We start from the raw sequence: 6,220 nt of genomic DNA, 5'->3' as shown, positions 1-6,220 counted from the left end.
ATATATATAACCATGATATAAACAGCATAAATCCAAAGACATCACATATAACAATGATGTAAGTATCATGAATCCAAGAGCATGTATCACACATGTAAAGCAACTAATCCAGTAGAGTAGAGCACTATAGATATGCATCTCTATGAACACAGATAAGCATAGCAAGAAAGAAAAGCATGCTAGACCAAGGTATAGATGTTAATCGTAGCAACATGTATCAAGTATCAAGTAACTAAACCAGGGAATATGCTAACTACCAATCGCTAATAATCGCCTACAGGTATAGAATAAACTATAACCAGAGAAGAGAAAGATCTACCAATTACTAGTAAACATATATAAACTGCACATATCACAAGACAATATCAACAAGATAAGTCAAAGGGTACCCGCCTCAAATAGCAGGTACAATCCAAATCCGAAGTCGAGACGCCCGTCTCGAATCAGAGTCCTGTGTCAAACAACATATATATTTCATTTAGCTAAATTTAAATGAAATAGCTAAATAAAATTCTAAAAAACTAAATTAGGGTAAAACCCTAATCACGTCATCATTATCCTTCCTAAACTAATCTAACAATTGATTAGGGTTTCTCCATTAGATTAGATACAGTCCAATATCCAACTAAACAATCACACTTAACTTAACTAAATCCAATGGTCGATTAGGATTAGTTACCTAATCCCTAATCACCCATTAGATTAGGAGATCCTATCAACCCATAAACCTAATTCGTATAGTAATACAATTTAACCCTAAACCAATACCTTACGTATCAATTAATACAACCATAATCCACATCTAAGTAGCTCACAGGGAATAGAACTCACCTCACTGATCTGAAGCCTCTGCCGACAGCACAATGAGAGGAATTTCCTTGCTGGATCAAAGAAACCACAGCAACTCTGCTGAAATCCTCCCCCACTTCAACCGAAACCTCAATCACAGCAAAGAAGGAAACATCCCAGAACCGATCTGTGGGTTACAGCACGTAATTGGATCCGATCTCTCCTTCCTAGCTCAAAACCGAAAGAAGATATCACAATTCCAACAAGGATCAAAACCGAAACAAGCCCTAACCTCCAAGATCGCAACCAGAGAGGCAAAAGAAGGAACCAGTTGCTTACCTTCGAAACCCTAGGGCATTCAAGCCGGCGATCGGATCGGGGGAGAGAGGGTCGGCAGAAACAAGAAGAAAGATCGGGGAAGGGTTGAGCAGAGGAAATCAAGATGATCCTTGTCTCCTTGATTGATCTCCGGCAAGCTCCGCAGATAGATCTACACCGGCGATCGTCGGCGTCGACTCGTCCACGCTCGGCGTCGGTTCGTCCCCGTGAGAGTCTTCAGAAAGATTAGAGCGAGGAGGAGGAGGCTTCGGCTGGATCTGGGCTTACTAGGCGTCGATGCCGGCCGAAGGAGATCACCGGAGCTCTCGGCTTGCTTCGGCGTCGCCCGTCCGCGAGAGAACAGAGAGAGGAAGAGGAAGAGGGGAGATCGGGGAAGGCAAGTAGGGATCGGCGGTTTTGGGGGAAAAGAAATAAGGAAAAAGGAATTATATAAATAACCATTTCCTCATTTAAACGGGTATCTCAACTCGGCTTTATCCGTACCCGAAACTAATCCCCGCAAAACCCGTCGTACGAGCTCCGAAAAATTCCCAGAAAATTTCTAAAAATTCCGGAAAAATTTTATAAGGCTATTTCTGCAATAACCCTATTTATTTAAATTTTCCGAGATCTCACATCCTCCCCTACTAATAAAAATTTGGTCCCCAAATTTCGCTATAACTAACAGCAAACACTAAAATATAACCAAACCGTATAAATGCTGAAAAGAAACTCTAACCCACATACCTCAAGTAGAAAGATGGGGGTATCGAGCTCGGATCGTATCCTCCAGCTCCCACGTAGCCTCCTCGTCAGAATGATGCTGCCATCTGACTTTAACCAGTCGGACAGTCTTGTTCCGCAGCTGACGCTCTCTACGGTCCAGAATCCGTACCGGAACCTCCTCGTAAGTAACATCAGGCTGAATAGGAACAGATATATCCGACAGAACATGTGCCGGATCGGATACGTATCTCCTCAGCATAGATACATGGAATACATCATGAATGCCAGCTAGAGATGGTGGTAGCGCCAGACGGTAAGCTACTGCTCCAATCCTCTCCAAGATCTGGAATGGTCCAATATATCGGGGAGATAGCTTACCTCGGAGACCAAATCTCTTCACCCCTTTCGTGGGTGAAACCCTAAGAAATACGTGATCACCAATGGAGAACCTGTGGGTCTCCGCCTCTCGATCAAGATAACTCTTCCGACGGCCCCGGCCTCGACATCCTCCGTCGATAGTGCGAACCACTCGCATCCCGCTGAGCTCTCCGAGGTCCTACTAATCGAGCCTCCCAACCTCTTCCCGCAGGATGGGTGTCCGACAAGGCCTACCATACAACGCCAAACGGTGCCATCCGGATAGCCGAATGATAGCCTGTTGTAGGCGAACTCCACTAATGGCGGTGGTCCTCCCAATCGCCTCCAAGTCCATGACACATGACCTCAGCAAGTCCTCCAATGTCCGAATAGTCCGCCCGCCCATCCGTCGTGGATGGAATGCCGCATCAAACGGCCAGGTGCCCAAGGCCCGCCGCATCGCCCGGACGTGAACTGTGGGTCTCTATCGATATAATGCTCAACGAAACTCCATGCAATCTGATAATCTCTCGACAGTATAACTCAGCTAATCGATCCAGAGAATCCGTCTTCCAGAAAGTGTGCGGATTTGGTTAATCGGTCAACGATTACCCAAATCGCATCATGGCCTCGTCGAGTCCTAGGCAATCCTACCACGAAGTCCATAGTAATATGCTCCCACTTCCACTCTGGAATAGGGATCCTCTGCAGTAAACCAGCAGGTCTCTGGTGCTCAGCCTTCACCTGCTGACAGATAAGACATCTAGCAACAAACTCCGCGATGTCCTTTTTCATACCGTTCCACCAATAGGAACGCCTCAAATCCCGATACATACGGGTCCCGCCTGGGTGGATAGCAAATCTAGAGCGATGAGCCTCCTGAAGTAACTCCTCCATGACCGGGTGAGTCTGAGGTACACATAATCTACCTCGAAAATAAACAATACCTGCGAACTCGGTCTGCTGTCCAGAAGCTATCTAGTCGCTAATGAACTCAAATGATGATCTCCTAGGGCCTCTCGAATCCTCATCCCGATCGACGATCGAGCAACCATAGTAACAAGAATACCCTGCTTTCCCTGCTCCTCAAGGCCCAACGAGAATCCTCGAATCAAGTCCGTGACCAGAATCGGTGACAAGCTAAAGTCCTCTAGACTTCCGGCTAAGTATCAACAACCACATTAGCTTTACCCGATGGTAGCTAATAGTACAATCATAATCCTTCAGGAACTCCATCCATCTCCTCTGTCGGAGATTGAGTTCCTTCTGTGTGAAAATATATTTGAGACTCTTATGATCAGTAAGAATCTCAAAAGTAATACCATAAAGATGATGTCGCCAAATCTTTAAAGCAAAGATAATAGCGGCTAGCTCTAAATCATGTACTGGGTAGTTCTTCTCATGCTCCTTCAACCGACGAGAAGCATAAGAGACTACCCTACCGTGCTGCATCAATACAGGCCCAAGCCCCAAAGAGATGCTCAGTATAAAGTATGAATCCGTCATCACCAGAAGGTAAAACCAAGACCGGTGCTGATACTAATCTCCGCTTCAGCTCCTAGAAGCTGGTCTCACAAGCCTCGAACCACGTGAACTTCACGCCTTTCCTTGTCAGACGTGTCAATGGCATAGCAATGCTGGAGAAACCCTCAACGAATCGTCGGTAATATCCAGCCAAGCCCAAGAAACTACGAATCTCCGAATCGACTTAGGCTGCTCTTAGTTGGTGATAGCCTCGATCTTCGAGGATCTACTTACCTCTGCTAGACACCACGTGTCCTAGAAAACCAACCGAGGGAAGCCAAATGCACACTTGCTGAGTATAGATGATGTCGTCAAGAGTCTCCAAGACTATGCGAAGATCTCGTGCATGCTCCTCCACGCGAATAGATCAATATATCATCGATAAACACAATGACAAACTGATCTAGGTACTCCAGAAAGATACGGTTCATCGATCCATAAATCTGCAGGAGCATTGGTAAGCCCAAATGGCATTACCAAAACTCGTAATGTCCGTATTCGGTGCGAAAGTCGTCTTCTGAATATCAGAATCTCTAACTCTCAGCTGATGATATCCAGACCGCAGATCAATCTTAGAATACACTGATGTATCTCTGAGCTGATCAAATAAATCCTCAATCCGTGGCAAGGGGTACTTATTCCTGATAGTCACTGCATTCAGCTGCCTATAATCGATGCACAACCTCAGAGTACCATCCTTCTTCTTGACGAAGAGTACTGGAGAACACTAAGGAGGAATACCGTGGGGATCTCCACAAGGATACCGGAATGCTCCTGCCCGTGCATGCCATATGCAGCTGCTACAGGGGGAGCTGTCCTCTGCTGACGATGCGAAGATTGGGCCTTCGGCCCGCCTCGCTGAGTCCCAGACTAACCAAACCGTCCTCCCGGAACAGAAATCCCGGAAGCTACATGTTGAGCCTTCAACGAACAGTCTCGTCTTATGTGCCCGGGCAGTTTGCAGTAATAGCAAACTGACTGTCCCAAAGTACACGCAGAGGTGATGTGATCTCGGGATCCGCATCTGGTGCAGGAAGGGTCACCAGTGGACTGTTTCCTGTTCTGCTGGGTAGAGCGGGAAGGTCCAGATGAAGATCGTCCTGACTTCTGGGGTCGGCCAGATGAACCAGAAGTACTCTGACCCGTCTGAGGGCGACTGCTCTGCTACTACCCAGTAGTCTGTGGCTGCTGGATCTGTCCGGAAGTCCGATCAGTCTGCTTTCTATTCTTGTCTGCATTCACTCTAATGAGCAGACTCGATCATAAGAGCTCTATCCAGTGCCTCTGTGTATGATGAACTACCAAAACTGGCAATCTTCACCTGAAGATGCCCGTCCAGTCCCTGGACAAACTGGAGCATACGAGATCTATCCTCGGTAACCAACTCAGGACAGAATCTAGCCAACCAATTAAATTCGGCATTATACTCCATCACTGAACGGTTATTCTACCGAAGACTCAGGAAATTCCGCCGACGTGTCATCTGATACGCGCGGGGAAAATACTGACTCTCAAATGCCTCCCTAAATCTCATCCAGGTAATATGCTGCTCACCGATAATCGAACGTTGCGTGTCCCACCAGATCTCTACCTCATCTCGTACCTCAAATACGCAGTAGTAGGCACGACTGGAGTGGGTGCCGAGTATACTAAAGGTGATATCACTAGTGGTATAGTCGAGGTATGTACCTCTGAAGTCAGAACCGTTGGGGTCTTATAATTCGATGTACCTATAATATCCTGACGAGTCTGTCCCTGACGGACAGGCTCGACCCTAGATAATCTCTCTAGAGACTCTGTCTCCGGAGAATCTATCGACATCTTACGTGGTGCGACCACGTCTAAGTACTAGAACACGTATCATATATGTAAAAAAAAATGTTATCCAGAAATCACTACAGGTATGAAAACTATAAAATTACCTGATTTACCTATTGCCGTCTGGAGATGTCCTGTCGCTGCATAGCCCCCAAATAGATCCAATAAAACCTCGTCAAAATACCTCGGAATTCCGAATCGAAAAAATCGATGTAAACCGCAACCGAACATATCCAGATAAGCACGAAAATCAGAAGAACCAAAGATTTAACCGCCTGATACTAAAATTGTCACGCCTGTAGTCCCTCGTCCAAGAAATTTCAAAGATCTCCCAGACATGGACAATATGAAACTCGAGATATATATCTTATACCGCCACACACTTAATAATACAATACAATTAAGAAACAAACCACGCAGTTTATATCAACATTCCACACAGATATAATATATGATCAATCCACGCAGTCTAATAAGGAAAGACGATATAGAACCTCGAAGATATATGCAAACAGCCTACTCCACTACAACGAAGAAAACAAATCCACGAAGTAATGAAAATACAACCGCAGCGGAAAACAAAAGTAGCAAACCCGAATGTTCAATGTAAAGTCCACAATACAAACCCACAATACAAGTATATAAGGTGCAAAAGCAAAATATAATCCGACAAAGAAAATCCTCGCGA

The 6,220-nt window shown here is 45.6% G+C and overlaps 1 long non-coding RNA gene across 1 annotated transcript; it reads right to left on the bottom strand.

Moving 5' to 3' along the window:
- Positions 1-214: 214 nt before the first annotated feature.
- Positions 215-1,616, bottom strand: LOC122011277. The gene is made up of 3 exons (XR_006119936.1): positions 1,129-1,616; positions 832-1,016; positions 215-451 (listed from the first exon to the last, which is right to left on the bottom strand). It is a non-coding gene; the product is annotated as an uncharacterized LOC122011277 (long non-coding RNA).
- Between the last annotated feature and the right edge of the window lie 4,604 nt (positions 1,617-6,220).

Source organism: Zingiber officinale, chromosome 1A (genome assembly GCF_018446385.1).
Source record: "Zingiber officinale cultivar Zhangliang chromosome 1A, Zo_v1.1, whole genome shotgun sequence".
Taxonomy (NCBI): domain Eukaryota; kingdom Viridiplantae; phylum Streptophyta; class Magnoliopsida; order Zingiberales; family Zingiberaceae; genus Zingiber; species Zingiber officinale.
Note: the sequence above shows the minus strand (reverse complement) of the source record. Positions and strands in the feature narration are given on the sequence as shown.